Raw genomic sequence first — 19,010 nt, 5'->3', positions numbered from 1 at the left:
ATTTTGCCAAAATTAAACTGATTATATAAAATAATAATTCTTTCAAGTTAAAGATCTACGTATTGTTATATTACTACAATAATGGTTTCGAAATACACAAGAGAGGATTTAGGTAAATTTAAAAAAACCGTTATTTACGTAAACTCAACTTTCTGATCACCAGTGTATAAATAAACACGCTAGATATTAATACAATTATTGGCAAATGTTTACTCTCCGTTTATATCTCTGAGTATAATATATTATACTAAAGAAAAAGTTCGTCAAAACAATATACAGTAATGTATACCATCAAGAACACTTTAATTTTGCCATAAAACTTGTACTTCGGTCCGAATCTTTCGTAAACTAAAATCTAACTCAAATATATTTGATAAATTATGGACCATTTCGATTTCATTGCTCTATAAAAGCTGTATTAAGGGGATGAAAGAGTATTTTAGTTTGATATAAATACATAAAATACTTAGTCATAGGATATTGCTTAAACTTTTTATGGTTACCTATTTGCCAACTTTTTTTATATAACACGAAAAAGTTTGTGGGCTTTAAAAATATGTACCCATCATTTCTTGGATAATATAAACAGAATAAGGGATGTACTTGATTATAAATGGCATCCCCTTTTTGTGGTTTCATTGCATATTATGTTAACTTTAAATATACCGGATTAAGTAAAACAAGCTGAATTTTGTCGAGAATTTCAATTTTAGGACACCAAAGAAGATGCAAAAATGTTTACCACTTTTATCCTCGGGCTTTCTCCTAACACTTCCCTCGTAGGGGGTAAAAACACAAAAAAAAATCCATTTAATACGAATCTGTACACCATAGAAAAGAATGTTTAGAAAGAAAAAATGTATTTAAGACAATTTTAAACAAAAATGTTTATTAACACTTTTTGTGTAGAATGAACCGTTCTATCACACAAAACGCTTAAAGCGGCAGTCGATTTTGAATGTTAGTAACGCGCGCGAAATCAATGTTAAATGAGATGTATCAGCTCGACGGTAAAAATTCGATATCTTTCTATTGACAACAATGACGTTGTTATCAGTTACGTTATCTTAATCTGAGACGAAACTGTTGATCTCGGACATTATCGACAGTTAGAGAAAGATATAAACCACAACATATCATGCAGATAACTTCGAGTAAAATTATATTCGCTGACAACGTTACATTTTCCGTAGAACTCAAATCTTTATGCCAAAACATTTGAACAGTTTAAAAGTAGGCCTATGATTAATAGTATATTACTTTATGAGGCGGAGAAGCATGACTTTTCTTGACGTGCCCGATATTACGCGCCGAACGAAGTGAGGCGCGTAATAGAGGGCAAGTCAAGAAAAGTCGCTTCTTTGCCAAATAAAGTATACTATTTTTTCTTCAAACGTAATAATTTTCAACCATAAATAGTACAATTCATACGCTATTTTTACTCGAAATTAACTGTGACAACTATCAAAGTCGTCTAGATGTTAGAAATTAAAATAATTAAGTCGTCGGTGGGATTTGCGTCTCCCTGGTTACAGTTGTTTGACAGTTGTTTGCAATTATTAAAGACAGCTTATTGTTGTTGCAACCGCAAGCGCAAATTTAGTGCGAAAATGGAAAACCTAAACGAAATTAAGTCCGCGGCTAATGATGCAGTAGCACGTTTGGGGCCCTCCAAGTCCGGAATAAAGTATCGGTTAGCGTACAAGCACTTCCAAGAGTGGTGCGATACAAGAGGAGTACGGCAAGTTACCAAAGACGTTTTACTGGCATATTTTAATATAATGAAAAATGAAAATAAATGGAAATCTTCTACAATGTGGTCACGATACTCTATGATAAAATCCGAGTTAGGTATTAGAAAAAATGTGGATATAAGCAAATTTTTAAAGTTACGTGCCTTTCTGAAAAAAACAAGCGAAGGATATACTGTAAAGAAGTCTAAAATTTTCACCAAAGACGAGTTTGATACATTTTTGTTTGAAGCACTAGATAAGTTGTATTTAGGATTAAAGGTAAAAAAAATTATATTGCAAAGCATGTAGTATACTCTACTAAATTATAAAAATATTTTAGATTATTTTGTTAATTGGGGTTACCGGCGCCTGTCGATGCGACGAAATGGTAAAAATGAAGACTGTGGACATTGAGGATAAAGAAAATAATAATTATTAAAATCCCAGACAGTAAAACACGACAAATTAGATCTTTTACGATAATTGGTCAAAACTACATTAAACTGTATAAAAAGTATGCATCACTGCGACCTGAAAATTTCACAGAAAACCGATTTTTTATCAAGTACCAAAATGGAAAGTGTTACCGAAGCGTCATGGGAATATATTCGATCAGCGCAGTAGCCCAAAAAGTAGCTAGTTATTTAAATTTAAACGATGCAAGCGCATACACGGGTCACTCTTTACGACGAACTTCAGCAACACTTTTAATTGATGGAGGCGGAAATCTAGAATGCCTCAAACGACATGGGGGCTGGATATCAAGCACGGTTGCCGAAGGATATATAGAGGATTCAATAAGAAATAAGAACGATAATGCTCAAAAAATTTTAAACCCTCATGATTCGCCAACATCGGGAATGATTGCTGAAAGTTGTTCTCGACCATCAGTATCATCAACAATTACCAATGCGTATCAAGAGTCGGGAACATTTTTGCACGGTTTCAATTTTGAAAATGCCTCATTAACTAATTGTACTTTTAATATTACTATAAATAAAAATGATGTTTAATTGTTGTTAATGACATTTGTATTGTTGCTTTGTGACATGTTTCATATTGTTGCCATGACAACATTTTTCCCTCCGCCGTAAAGAAATGGGCAAAAAACTGCTGCTGGCGGAGTCATCAGACTATGACAGCATCAAGTTAGATAAGTAATGTCATCATTATTTGACGTTTGAAGAAAAAATGTATTTCATATAAAATGAGATTTCTTCTATCTGAACGTATATTCTTTGAACAGTCAGAAAATGAAAGTTTTTGTCAATTTTTAAGAGATGAAATAGATACTGCAATAATCCACTGATTTGTTTATTAAATATTAATTAAATTTTTTGCTTTAGTCGGAAAAAAAATATTTCTTTCTTAAGGGAAAACTTCCAATTTTACCGGCCTATAAAAACTATTCAAACATGAGTCAGTCGGTACAATTGTGGTACTTGAAAGGAATATTGAGCAGACTGCATCCTTCGACAGCGACTGGTTCATTGGTTTTGTTCCATTTCACTGAATTTATTTGTTACATTTTGTTTAAATATTTTTGTGAGCAATTATTCCACCAAAAATGCTAATAATTAATTCTGTTATTAAATAAAATCTGTCATAATTATTATTGTTACAAACTGTAACATAATCTTTCATTAATTAGTGTCAAATAAGTGTTTACCATTTTATAATTACTGCTTTGGCAATCAGTTTATCAATTTTGCTTTAATTAGAAAAGCAATTACTCTACTCGTGAAGCAAAAAGTTGTACCAATTTTCTGGGATCTACATGAGCCTGCGGAGAAGATCTAATTTATTTAATATCAAATGTTCAATTTCCTGTGGCTTGGCCAAGATTGATTACTGAAGTAGGAAAACAAGTGAATCAATTTTAGCTCCACAAAGAGGTAAGATTTAAATTGCATTTCTTGTAGACGATGTCGGCTTAAAACTTTTCTGCTGTCGATGCTACAATTTGCGTAATAGGGATATTTATGGTTCAAGGGATCTAAAAGAAGCAAGAATTTGATTAAGTTGCATTTATACTGATATCTGCAAGTTATACAGTGCATTCATAAATACAAACATTAGTAAATTAAACAAATTTTGTTTTTTTTTTTGTTAATTGGTGAAAAATTCTTCTGATAATTACAATTTATCTGACTCATTTATATTGACAATTCAGACATACATTATACATTTTAATGTAGACAACTTTAAAATGATATTGCCAATATTTTGTTAGTTGCGTTCCTGGGACCATTTTACTTGTAAGTTAATTCATTCGATTACATGAAATCAACTTTAACTTGACAATATCCGACAGAAAGAATCATAGCAACAAGACAAACACATGCCATGATGACAGTAAAACTCTCCTGTTAGTGATTTCATACTAAATAAGGAGGGAAAAAACAGGCAGAAAACCTCATAATATTATCTCCACATTGTAAGTATTTGGTCGTGCATATAGTTTATATTCAATAAACACCAAATTCTGATTTTATATGTTTGTTATTTAAAAAACATAAATAATATATCTTCTATATGTTACTGACTTGCTAATACTGGCCAATTTCCTTTTAATAACTTCCTCTTTTAACATGGATAACCAGATCCTACTACATTCTGCCGAAGAATTCGCGACACAATTGGTCTCATTTAGCATAATTACAGCCGCTTTTTTGATTTATCTCTTTTTACCATCCGTTTCTTTTAGGACTATATTTGAATCATTCCATTGAAACCATGGATGTATAAACACATATGGACACAGCAATAAGGTACCTTAAACACACACTGTTTTGAAGCTTCGATATTCCTGGACAAGAGCAAAGGGTCCAGGGCAAAGGGAGTAAAACGGGTATCGATAGAATGTGATGCTTCCTCAATGAGCATAAGCGTACTTGAATTTGTACGGGGATAATTATTCAGTGGATGTCGACCTGGAGAAGATGTAGCTGGTGAAGATTATGTGAACGAATTGCGAAGAAAAATATATACACGAGCTGGTCTGTTGCCATCTTCAGATCACTAGCGACCGAATGAAGAAAGGATGCGATACCCAAGCCAAAAAGGGATATTTTAAGAAGAACGACAAAGTCTGGCTTTATAACCCAAACAAGCCCAACAATGGTTGTTCTTCCAAATTGCAGCAGTTCTGGGAAGACCCTTACCTCATTATGGAGAAGATTAACGGTGTTATCTACCGAATAAGCAAGATTCTGAGGAAAAAGTCGATGCAACTTGCAAAAGTCAACGTTCAAAAGTTAGCCATGTCAAAGCTAGAGTGCCGTCAATTAGATTGGAGGGTTGTCCAAAATATGTTCGAGGAGATCTCTAAAAACATCTAAGTCCAGGACTAGTCTGTTGCAATCCGCATAGCTATTGGTGCGGAAAGGAAACCGTCCCTTGTCACTTTTATATAACTGGTAGTTGTCTAAGATGGTCCAGTTGCTGATAGTAGCAATCAGTTCCAGTCTTATTAAGCTTCCAGGAAAAACCATCTCTTAAGGAGGGTGCAATGTTATATTAGCCGCCGGTCATTGATGTTAATAAAATCGTTACAATATAGTAAAAATGCGTATAAAAAACGTATATGCACAGGCAGTTTCGTGACGATTTCTGGTCCGTACAAAAATTGCATTTTGGAACTAACCTAGTATTACAGGTAGGACAAATAGGAAAGAAAAGAAGGGGCTAATCGCAAAAGAAATGTTTGGACAATGGTTAGTCAAGAGAGACATCGAAATGGAAATACAGGACTAGAGAACACAAGCGAATAGGCCAAGAATCGGCAAATTATTGAAACCGTTTTGTCCAATTTAACATTTGGAACAGGAAATTTTTTACCCTTCGATGAGTAAATAGACCTGTGCCACTCCAACACACGCACAAAACTCTTGCAAACAGATTTCAGCCATTATACACTACAAAACAAGAATAATAGTAGCATAATTAGAAATAGCAGCAATAAGAGGCCCCAACAATAGAGACAGCGCCCTAAATCTTTACTTCAGATATAAATCACTATAATCAGTACATCAGCAGTTTCCTTGTTGGCCAAGGAAGTTATTTCGGTCCATACTACAAAACCAGTTTCTTTTCCAGCATGAAGAAGAACCGAGGGTCTTTTTGGGTTGGAGCTCTCAGTCCAGTAGACAGTCCTTTTATGAAGGCACCTCGTGGATTCTTGATCATTGTGTCCCTCCCTTCCTTTTTAACTGAAGCATCGACGTTAGTCCAAGACTCATCGGTATAAACAAGGTTTACATTATACTCCTTTATCAATGTTTTTATTTGTCTGAGGTACTTATGTCTCCAGGATATTAAATCTTTTCTTTCCATCATTATCGAATTTTGAACTGTTTTACCATATTCAAACCCCATGTCATTTAGGTAGTTTAATAAATGTGGTTTTTAAAAAAGCTAGTAGCTCCTCATCATCCTTAACTCTCATCGTTATGCTGTCGACGGTTGGTGGTATGTTTTCCAAAAAAGTCATGAACAAGTTTCCTTATTCAAGATTTCACTCCCTTATCGTAAGTATTCTCTATACAGTCTAAGTGAATTGGACTGGAAACTGTTTTTTTTTTGTACCGGTTTTAGTTCGCTTTGCTGAAACTTTTCGTGGATGTCATCAATTTTGCGAACACTTACACAGTTTTCGAAAAATTTTTCACAGTAAGAGTAAAACAATCTAGATAAACTCAAAACGGTCCCAGGAAGACATATGTTTAGAGAGGAACTTCAAGTCAAAACAAGAGAACGTGAAATAAATAGCTGGGAAGATTTCGCAGATGTTTTGACAGAAATAGCTGAAGACAAACTGGGTAAAAAGAGAAAGATAGAAAGGAATGGATATCAGATGAAACATGGAATCTTATCGAGGAAAGAAAACAACGGAAAAAAGATATCCTGCAAGCAAGAACTGTAGAAAGAAGAGCACACCGACAACAGGAATATCAAAAAATAAATAAATCAGTTAAAAGAAAAGCAAGAAGAGACAAAAGAAGGTGGGCCGAAGAACTGGCAAAACAAGCAGAAACAGCTGCACAACACAACATAAATTACTAGACCACTAACACAAAAAGGGTCCAACTGTTCGAACATTGTAAGATCCAGGACAGGCGAATTACTTACTACAATAGATGACCAAGTATAGAGATGGAAAGAGCATTTTCAGGAGATGCTAGGTATTTCCAGAGATAACGCAGACGAAATTGTCGAAAACCCGCAGAATATAGACTTGCATATTTCTTGCGAAGCCCCTTCCAAAACGGAGATAATAGCAGCTATCAAATCTCTGAGAAACAACAAGTCACCGGGAATCGATAACATTGCTGCTGAAATACTTAAAGCTGATCTGCATCTAACTGCTGAACTTTTGCTCCTCATAATCCGAGAGTTGTGGGAAACAAACCACATTACAGGGGGCTGGAAAAAAGGTAACATTATCAAGCTTACAAAAAAAGGCAACCTCACACTGTGCAAAAATTGGAGAGGAATAACCTTGCTTACTGTCACAAATAAAATTTTCACGACCATCATACTGAAAAAAATAACAAACAAGGTTGAGTTTCGAGCTAATCAAGCAGGCTTTAGACCAGAATCCTGCTGCATAGACCACATTAATACTGTGAGGGTAATAATAGAATAATCGGTTGAATGCAACACACCCCTATACATTCTATTATAAAGTCACTATATACTGATGCAAAATGCAGCGTGACACACAATAGGATCAACAGTGACGAATTCGACGTACTTACTGGAGTTAGTCAGGGATGCGTGCTTTCTCCGTTTCTTTTTTACATAGCTATAGACTATGTTCTCTCCAAACTAGACTCCGACACAAGAGGGATACAATGGACGTTAACCTCACGCCTAAACGATCTAGAATATGCGGACGATATCTGACTATTAGGTCAAAGGTTCCAAGATCTGGCTTACCAATTGGAAACACTTTCCACTGAAGCCAATAAAATAGGTTTGAAAATCAATATTAGTAAATCCAAGTCCATGAGAATAAATGCAAAGAACAACACGCTATTTACTATCGACAATATGCAGATTGAAAATGTGGAAAACTTTACGTATCTTGGAAGTGTCATAACCGAAAACGGAGGTACAGAAGACAATATTCGTATGAGAATACGAAAAGCCCAACAAGCTTTCAGCACGCTCAACCCTGTTTGGAGATCTGGCGAGTATACTACAAGGACAAAGATCCGAATATTCCGATCAAATGTCATGTCTGTTCTACTCTATGGATGTGAAACCTGGAAAGTGACAAACACCCTCACAGACAAACTGCAGGTCTTTGTTAACAAAGGTCTACGAAGAATTGTTCGTATATTCTGGCCTAACACCATCAGAAACGAAGATCTGCTACACCTGACCGAACAAAAGAGGGTACAAAATGAAATTAAGTCCAGAAAGTGGGGTTGGATCGGTCACACACTCCGAAAAAATAGTTCCAGTATCACAAAGTGCCCTAGAGTGGAATCCTCAAGAAAAAGAAAAAGAGGTCGCCCAGTACAAACTTGGAGAAGATCCATCATGGACGAGATAAGAGGCCAAGGAAAGTCTTGGAATGAGGTGAAGGCCTTAGCGCAAAATAGTACCCGATGACTCGTTTTCACTGAAGCTCTATATATATATATATATATATATATATATATATATATATATATATATATATATATATATATATATATATAAGAGTAAAGCTGTCACCATTTTTTAAGTTCAGATGATAGTTCAATACATTTAACACCACACGTTTTACTTGCAAACTAAGAGTCATATCCTGTTTGAAAGTCACGACAGATACTGGCAACGGCTCCATAATGTAGGTACTTTCATCTGCTTGCGAAAATGAAATAGAACTATAGAACTGCTTGAGAATATAGAATTGCTAGAGCTTTCTTAGTTTTTGCCAACAAGTTTTTGTATAATGGCCAGTAACCAAATCGACAAAGAGAGACATTTGCTTTAATAATGCACTTTTTTTCTCAAATAATGTTTACAATGGAAGTTATTAAAAATTGATAAATATAGATAAGCTATCGACAATGAGTTTTTGATATATTATATTTTTTTTATAGTATTTGTCTTCATGTTATTTGTAGATAAAATTAGTATCTACACAATAGGACAAACATGAAGAATGTCCTAAAATGAGATAGAGAGTCTAACATAGATTGCTAGTTACAAAATATGAGAGCTCTTACCTGTAATATAAGAATGTCTTAAACACTAATGGTTCAAAAACCTATCCAAAGGTACAAAACGATTTATTAAAGTGAAAAAGAGGGAAAAATAAATAGCATAAATAAAATCAGTATAAATACACAAAGAACTAAACAAAATTCCTACTACTAAATACTACTACTAGTTACCAAGTCTTTGAAAAATGTATGTGCACTATTGTCTATCCAAGTTATTATCACGAAGATTGTGAATGTAAAGATGTACCAACCACGTGGGTCTAAGGCTACCAATCCAAAAACTTTAAAAACTTATTATTGACTGCTTTTATACCATAAGCTGGACAAACCTTTCATAGATTCGGAGAGCACTATATAAATGTGCCAAGGAGTAAATCCTTGATGAGATGTTGCACCGTGCGGGACTAAATTCGCTCGGAGAGTAGGCGGGGTGCCTGATTTTTCGGAGTCTTTTTTGTAAGAGTTTTAAGTGCACAAAAAACTATAATTCTAAAAACTGTTGACAAATGGTTAACAATCGTTTGACATTTTTCTTTTTTTTTTAGAGTAGGTGCATTTTTGTCAAAAGTAGAGTTAAATACTAAATTAAAAATATTGATAAATAGTTTTACATGCTCGAATGCATTTATTCGAACATACTTCCCGCCAGGGGGATAAAGGCTTAACATATGAAACTAGAAAGGAGAAAAGAGAAGAAAAAAAATTAACTCTAAGACTATTGCTACTTCCCACTTTAGCGGGGGTAGGTGGGCGTCTATTATGAGTACTATATCATCGACTTGTACGGAACTTTAAGTAACAGTACACCACTTGGATCGAGATTGTATGGTTTGGAGGTAAGAGACACTTCATTTATTTTAGAACAATAATTGTATTTGAGACAATTTCTGGTAGAGGGACAGTCTGTTGTCTGGGATCTCTAAAATATTACTGGGCTCCGGTGGGGTTAATAGAGATTGGCCACCAGAAAATGGGCAAGGCAAAGAAGGGAAAGATCTTCTGGTCATTCTGAGACCCTAAATAGTGGTCTAGAGTTAAGAATCGCCTAAATTTGGCATAGTATTGTATTGAAGGATTCGTAAGTGAGCACTGCGTTTCCGATCACACGACGGAGATGAAACTTAGCTGACTAAATGCCTCTTTCATCTACACTTGCAGGATTAAGAGGAGTAGCGAACTTAAAAGTAATTTGGTTCTGAGCTGCGAAGTCTTTAATGGATGAAGACCACAGTCTTCATTCATAAAAAATTTATAGAGTTCATGGAGCTCGTTTTTTGCCCCATACAAATTAGTCGCATTGTCAGACCAGACACGGTACAGTTAATATCAGATATAAACTGGGTGACTGGTTTTTTTTTCTTTTTTTTTTAATGGCATAGACATTAGTCATTTAGCCAGTTGCAATAGATTCTCCAATCAGACAAATACACAACTCTATCCCTAATAGAAAACTAACAGATAACAGTTTTGCTTTAAACCTGTGGCATACCATGCAGTTGTGAATTACTTGTTTTATTTGAGTTTAACCCGACAAAGGCCAAAATTTCATTCTAAAATGAGACAGACACACTTGTGGGTCACTGTAAAGTAGGTAGGAAGATACAATTCGATTCTTACTAGGAAGAATTATGGGATATTTCTCATTGTAAGAGAGATGGGGAGCATTGAAAAGTCTACCTCCAATACTTCTGATCATAAAAAACATTTAGTTGCCTAAGCGATCTGTTCGAGAGAGGTTTTCCACTTTTTAATTCTGATAGTTCCCTGTGAAATGATCGTAATTGAAGGTATTGTACAATGCTTTAGAGTTGCCTTCAATTTTTTCATTCTGTAAGGAAGACGAGAGCAATGGGAGATTAAAGCTTTTATTCTTCAGATTTTTGATAAATCTAGAAACATAGGCCGATACTCTTTGTATGTGAGAGAAAGTCGAAGAAAATGAATTTTAAGGTTTCATTTACTTGTATTTCAGGGGAGGCCGTGGTTAACGTAACTTGTGTTGACCGAATCTCGGGTAAGTTTTTCGTGATGAGAATAATCTTAAACTGAGAAACATCGAGAGGGTGCTTAATAAGAAACTCTGGACCTGACAACCATACCATTGAGAGTGTGGAATTGAGTGTAATATCAATGAGACGAGTCGAAACATCTGCTACGTTTAGTTGAGACCGAATGTGATGAAAAGAGTAATCCTTACTTAGGGCAATAATCTTCTGCACACGATTATGAACATGAGAATTCAACGACAGCCTCGAAAGCGTAACTCTCTTATTTAAACATCGATGATTAAATCATGCTTTAGTTGAAACAATAAGGATATTCTTTTATACAACCGTATTCAATTGTTGTGTGCGTGTATATTTCAGTGCTGTGATTTTTAAATCCGGTCCTGATGCGCCGCTCGGGGCAAACCGGTAACGTGGTCAGCCATTCTTCCGTAAAAAAACATTGCTTATCTTACCTGTATTGCACTCTAACTGTGGCTTTTACTATAGTTACAAAATCAATATCGAAATTCATACGAAGAATATCGTCATGCCCAGAAAACCAAATCGTAGAGGCCAACTCTGTATCCTACTCTAAGTACTCACTTTTCATTTTCTTCTTTCTAGAAAAGGTAATTTGTAATATAATATAGGTAGCATGACAAAAAAAAACTTAGTTCTCTTACTAAAAGCAAATCAACTTTTAGGTTTCATTTTTAAATCTTATGCTTAAACGCCAATCGATAAGCTCTACTTCTTTTAATAATAAGTTAATTCTTAGCTTGTATAGAACTGGAAATGATTTTAATGAAATTAAATTAGAAGCCAAGCACTTCAGGTTTCTTGCATATTATAATATTCTTCCATTAATTTTAGATTTTCTGGAAGTTTCGCGAGCTAGAAATAGAGAAGTGAATAATTCGAGCTGGGGCGGTATACCTGAGAGAAAAATACATATTTCAGGTGAAGAGATTAGGGGATGACAAGATATTATACGAAAGTTTCAGGATTTTATCTGCTTCGGGCTTTAAGCCCAGTGAAGTTCCAGTTCCGTTCGTAGCTCTCAGCCAGCCGTTGACGAATGTTTTATAGCTCTTGGAGACAACTTTTATATTTTAGTTTTTAGTTTTTTATTTTTGACTTGAGAGTACTATATTTTTATTATGAATTCGAGAATTCGTAGAAGTAAACATGCTTGTACTTGTATACCATGTAAAATATACAATCCCCAATATGACTGAACATGGAAAAATTTGGAAATCTGCGATAAATATTTACAGCAATAAAATTTAATAATAAGTAAACTTTGTGGGTGTTTATTTGTGTTAAAATCTTTTACACATTTTACTTTTCACGTAGATTAAAGTTATCATGTTTTTTGTTAATCTTTTACTTCATAGTTTTCCCTTTTTTATGTCTTCCTTTTTTTGTTGCGCGAGTGTGTTGTAATTTTTGTCGTTTATACTTTTTTCTTGCGGAGAGAAAAAGGGAGAGAAGCGAAAAAGGAAGAGAAGCGAAAACATAAGAAGTGCATGCAATATAGAAGACATAAATGGATGGGTGAAAAAACAGAAACAGGAGTGGAACGAACACATTAGTAGAATGGCAGAGGATATGATAATACGAATAGTACGAGATAAGTCACCAAATGCACGAAGAAGTGTTGGCAGACCAAGAAAAAGATGGTGCGACAATTTAAACAACTTAGGAGGCTAATATTGACGAAGAGACAGGCTTTAAAGCCTACATAAAAGAAGGAAGATGAAAAAGAAGATACTTTTTTTATTTGGTAATAGATATTGTTTTAATATTTTTATTACCTCCATGTAGCATTTTTTCTTTTATAGTATCAATTTTATCCTGCTTGGTTCTTCTCTTCTTCTTTGTCAACCATTTTCCATCCACTCCTGAATGTAGGTCTCTCCCAATTGCTTCCATCTTTTTCTATCTTGCGCCAATCTAATCCACTGTTTGCCTGCCACTGTTCTTATGTCATCTACCCATCATTTTTGAGGTCTTCCCATGCTTCTTGTTGTCGTCCTTGGTCTCCATTCTAGAATTCTCCGTGTCCACCTGTTATCATTATAACGGGCTACGTGGCCTGCCCAGTCATTTTTGTAATTTCTTCCACAATATCCCTAATCTTCCTTCTACGTCTTATCTCGGTGTTTCTAATCTTGTCTCTTAGTGATATTCCAAGCATGATTCGTTCCATTGCTCTTTGCGTTGTTTCTAATTTTTTAGCAGATTTTTTTCTAAGGGCTACTGTCTCCAAGCCGTAAGTACAAACTGGTAGTATGCATGTGTTATACACCTTTTTCTTTAAGTTTACAGGAATGGAGGTGTTTTTCAAGATATATGCTAATTTGCCGAAAGCGCCCCATGCCAGTTGTGTTGTGTGCCTGCTTGGTTAGAGTCTCGAATATAATTTTGAATTTCGTCTTTCAGATTTTTATGATACAGACGTCATCTTTTTTCAGATTTTTTCTTACAAAAGAAAATTTCAATTTTCTTATATTTTTAAATGTACAGGTTGTCCCAAATTGGTATGTTTTGCAGGGTATACCGAAAACTAGAGGAGGTAGCAAAAAAGTAGTTCATATGTCATGACTTCTTTTTTCGTTAAAGTAATGATTGCCCAATCAAATCATCAATAGCACCTCACAGTAGCGAGATAGAGAGCGAATATTTAAAAATGTCGAAAAAGACAATGTTAAATATCAGGAGCTTGGAAGCGCAAAGGCGAACTGCAAAAACATGTTTCTGGAAAACTGACTATAAAGTTTAATAACATGTTATAGAATATAGAATAGTAAGGGCGAACAAGTTTTATTTTATTAACAAAACTTAAAAGAGGATAAGTTCTGAAGCTATTTATTTGTGGCATATTTGATAAATGTATAGTTTTCTGGGATTTAGCCACAATTGGCTGTAATGATAATTACATTTTTTTTTAAACTAAGAAAAAGTTTTTTTTTAAATGTAATTATTACTACAACCAATTGTGGCTTGATTCCATAAAACTATACCCTTATTAACCTTTCCGTGACCGTGCGGGGTATTTTAGGTACCCCAGATGCGGTTTTGTTATTATACCTTTTTAAAATATTTTTATTTTTTTTGTTCCTCCAGGTAATCTAAGAAAATACATTACTAAATCTTTTTTTTAAGTTATTAGATTTAATTTCAATTTTCTACTAAAATTGAAATTGATTACTTGGGGTACCTCCGTTACCCCGCACGTCCTGCTATGTATTGGAATCATATACGTCTATTCCTGTCGTGGGCCAGATAAATACATAAACAATATTCTATTTTTAGATTACTATTAGTCTTTACTTTGCTTTGCTTCACGTATGTGTGTATTTCGGAGAAAATGGCGCGACGTAAATATTATACTGAAGAGGAATTACGTAGAATTTTAGAAGAAAGTGACAATAGTGACGGTGAATGCGAGATTAGTGATAGTGAATCAGAAAATACGGACAATGTCGAAGAACAAGAAATAGTTCTAGATGAACTTACAGTCCTTGAAAACGAAATCGAAAAATCTACTTTTGAGCCAGTTGCCGAAATACTAAAATCGAAATCTTGATATGAATGAAAAACACAACCACCTGCACCTACAAGGCGAAGTGCTCATAATATAGTAAATGGTCGTGAAGGTTTACAAAATAATAGGTGAGTATACATTTTGAAAATAAACAAGCGTTTTAATAAATTCGCCATTTGTTTTAGCATGGCTCTTACTTCAATAAAACAAGCATTCCAATGGTATGTAAATGAGAATATGCTAGCTGACATATGCACGCACACAAATCAACACGGATAAGTATTTAATGAAAAATGATCCTGCTGATCAAATGGTTCGGAAAAATGTTACAATTACTGAATTATACGCTTTCATTGCGGTACTTATAGTCAGTGGAAGGAATCACGGAAGAAAACTTCACTTCGCGGAAATGTGGGACGAAAATTAACAACCATTTTTTACTGCTGTAATGTCTCGAAATAGATTCAAGATGATCTACAGACACATAAGATTTGATGACCCCTCCACAAGAACAAATAGAATAATAGAAACAACAGATAAATTACAAGCAATTCGCAATACATATGATCAATTTGTAAAAAATTGCATTGATAATTATTCACCTAGTGAAAATATCACAGTCGATGAGAGGTTAACTACATACAGAGGAAAATGTCCATTTAGAGTTTATATACAAAGTAAACCTGGTCGATATGGAATAAAAATTTGGGTTTGTTCGGATTCGGATACTGCTTATATTTTGAACAGTCAGATATACACTGGAATGATAGAAAATCAACGAGAAGTGAATCAACGAGAAGAAGGTTTTAGGGTAGTTTTAGATATGGTTAGACCCTATTTTGGATCGGGGCGTGGAGTTACTACAGATAATTCTTTTACCTCAATTCCCCTAGCCGAAGAACTACTAAGATATCAAGTGACAATTATGGGGACTCTAAGGGCTAACAAAAAAGAGATTCCTGCCGAATTTGCTCCGAATTCTGCGCGAAGAACGTTCCTCTATTTTTGGATTTTCCAATGATCTCACATTAGTGTCCTATGTACCTACAAAAAAAAAGCAGTTATTCTTTCACACACATATTCTTTCATACACACTTTCACAGCAACGAAATATCTTCTGATGAAAAAGCAAAACGTAAGCCTGAAATTATTTTACACTATAATAAAACCAAAGGGTCAGTTGACACCGGAGATAAAATGACCAGAGAATATACATGTGATTGTTCAAGGAGTCGATGGCAAAAAGGGAATAGGTAGAAAGAGGAAGTAATGGCTGGGAAATATTCGAGACTGGGCAAACATGACTGTAGACGAATTATTCTACATTGCAAAAGACAGAGAAGCTTTTAAAAATGAGGTCGCCAACCTCCGTTAATAGGGACAGCATAAGAAGAAGAAGATTGATATGGCTGCACTCAATGCCTATATTATATTCACTAAAAAGTTTCCCGATTGGAAAAGTAATGACCAAAGTAGGCGAAGAATTTTTTTACAAAACTTGACGTTCTAAACCGGAAACAAAATAGCAATAATTTTCACAAAACTGTAAAAATCGCGATAGATGTATTTCTTTCTAACAGTAATGCCACAGTATCAGAAAACCCAGTAATCAGACCTTGATATCGAAATAATTAGACTGCGCTCCAGATATCCTCCATTGTTAAGAGCAAACTTCTTACATCAGGAATATTTCAACCTCACCAATGCTTGAAGAAAATAATGGCAGAGCGATTCACCACAGGAAGCACACCAAATGGCCTGTATCGATCAGAAACCGACAGGAGTCGCAATACATGGACAACTCTCAACAGAATAAGAACCAGCAGCGGTAGATGTGCTAACAGCTTATATAAATGGGAAAAAGCTCTTATTCCTGAGTGTGACTGTAGTGCGCAACGACAGACCGTTGCATTGTTGACCGAAGGCGATTCTCTGGAGTTTTCGATGAGTTCCCGAATGCGACCGAAAATGTTTTACATTATTTTAATAATACATTAGATGTTCGTTTGTAATATTTTATGTAACGTTTTATATTGATTTTTAATTATATGTTCTTATTGTATGCCATACTATAAATAAATAAATAATAATATTTTTTTAAATAATGTCGAAGATAATGCAGATTATTCCTCAAGAATTTTTTTTCTTAAAGTGCTATAACCGTTACAGAGGTTGCTAATCACCACAGCCACTCTAAATTTTTAAGCAACTGCTCTAAAGGGTTGTTTTAAGCTACGACAGTATAATTTTCTTAGGTTTATAAGCTATAATATTTCTTGTTTTTCTATACTCGTTCTACACTTTTTTTGCCTTCGACCATTAGCTGCAAGTTGTCGTATCTTTCTCGGCACATGATATATCTAAGATATTGCAATTTTCTCTCACTTATTGTCCTTTCAACTTATTTTTCTTAATTAATTCCTAACAATCTAACGTACTTTAGACATGGAAAGAAGGATAGATAATATCGAACAAGAAAGGGAGAAAACAAGACCCAAATAATTACAGAGAAATACCAAATTCACGATAAACAACATTTTTTGTATAATCCAAGTAATAGAAAAAAGGCTTTCAAGAGCACAAGAATCAAGACGTCCAGTTGGTAGGTGTCTAAAACGTTGGTATGTCAGTCAGGTTATAAGATAGCAGATGACAAAAATGACAGGACCTCTTTCTATTTCAAGAATAACAGGGAAAGCAAAGCGCGCTGTAGCAACCGCTAAGGAAAGATCATCTGCACAGCTGTATGAAGAGTTGAAAACAATTAAGGGGATGAAAAGGTTATACAGCATGGCTAAAGCAAGGGAAAAGTTTTGAAAGGACTTGATCCACGTGCTGCAGATTAAAAATGTAAATGATAGAGTGTTAAGAACCGATGTTAAAATAAAGCAAAAATGGTATAAGTACTTTAAAAAATTTCTAAAGAAAGAACACCAGAGGAGAGACAGAGAACCTCAGTAATAAAGAAAAGTATCAGTAATGCTAGAGGTACTCAACGTTATACAAATCAAAGATGCAGCTTTTGTGCTAGATCACGGGATAGAAAGACTAAAATATTATGTAGTATATGCAGAAAACCCATTTGCAATATACATTGAGAAGAAAGTAAAAAAATTGTGTGCCCTGACTGTAAAAATAATGAATATAAAGATTTTAGTTAAAGGTAAAAATAAAAACAATGTATATTTTTTTAATAATAAAAACAAATTATTTTAGTTACTAGTGCTTGATTGTATAACTTCCCAAACAATATTAAAGTATTTTAGTAAGGTACTATAGTTACCTCACACGGCCTGAAGCGTAAGTTTTTGTAGCACGGTTTCGGAAAGATTAAAAGAGGATTTTGCAAGATTTACAAGATTTTAATAAAATGAAGAGAAAAATGGTTTAATATTTTTTATTCTACAAAAATAAACATAATTTTGTTAACAAAGTATTGTGGAAGCTAATAGCAGTAAAATAATTTGCAAAATTCACAAATAATGCTTCAATTAAACTTAATTCGTCTACAGTTTCTTCAACATCAGTTGTATTAATTCCTTCACTAATAGCTTCTTGTAAAGCACGCTTGTGAGACATGGGTACATAATCAAGAAGATCTTGTAAGTCCTTTTTCTTTACTTCTGTAAGCTTGAGAGCACCCTGCTATTTGAGAGGAAGTTCTATACTATTCAAGTTTAAATTTCTTAAAATCATGAATGTGTTGCTTGTGTGAGTCCATTTCAAATAGGTAAAAGAAATAAATTAGACTTACTCACAATCAATTTAATTTTACTACCCAAAACGACCGGTTTCGCTTTCTAAAATTTGCAAGCATCTTCAGGTCAAGCGGTACAAAGTAAATTAAATGCTGAAATTATAAAAAAGACCATATTAGGGTGCTGTCTTATAAAGATATAGATCAAAAAAGTTATAGTAATTATGTCAATATTACATGTCTGTGTTTCTCAATATGCATAAAATTGATTTAGCAGACAAAGTAACAACAAGAAATAATCTATTAAATTGTAATAAATTAGAAATAAACAAAATACAAGAATTTTTATATAATGATTGGTTATACATAGTTCAAAGTATCCCGTATTGCTGATAATGGGTGATCTTCGGTCAATGTTGTAACTGTCTGACAATTAACGAGGAAGTTTCTTGAGGGGAGAGATGTTAACAGATGATATAGGAGTAAGGTATATGTTATTGTTTGTTGAATGAAAGAGTGATCTTTTATATTATTTAAATTATTAAAGTTATTTATATTTATTAAAGGATTTCATTACATCACTCTTTCATTCAACAAACAATAACAGATTCCTTACACCTACATCATCTGTTAACATCTCTCCCCTCAAGAAACTTCCTCGTTAATTGTCAAACAGTTACAACATTGACCGAAGATCGCCCATTATCTTCTTCTTAGCCATACTATGTAAGCTCCATATACTCCAGTAATTGACGAACCCAGTGGCATATATTTTCGAAAAGAATGTTTGGCTCTGCTATAGTGACTGGAAATGGTAATAAG

General features: G+C 34.2%; 1 protein-coding gene across 1 annotated transcript in view; it reads left to right on the top strand.

The window, feature by feature from the left end:
* LOC140447206 (uncharacterized) overlaps nt 1-19,010 on the top strand; it is a 427,560-nt gene that overhangs the window by 148,386 nt on the left and 260,164 nt on the right. The gene's annotated exons all lie outside the window — the stretch shown is intronic.

The sequence above is a fragment of the Diabrotica undecimpunctata genome, chromosome 8 (genome assembly GCF_040954645.1).
Source record: "Diabrotica undecimpunctata isolate CICGRU chromosome 8, icDiaUnde3, whole genome shotgun sequence".
Taxonomy (NCBI): domain Eukaryota; kingdom Metazoa; phylum Arthropoda; class Insecta; order Coleoptera; family Chrysomelidae; genus Diabrotica; species Diabrotica undecimpunctata.
The sequence above is the reverse complement of the archived record's forward strand: the minus strand, read 5'-3'. Positions and strand labels throughout refer to the sequence as shown.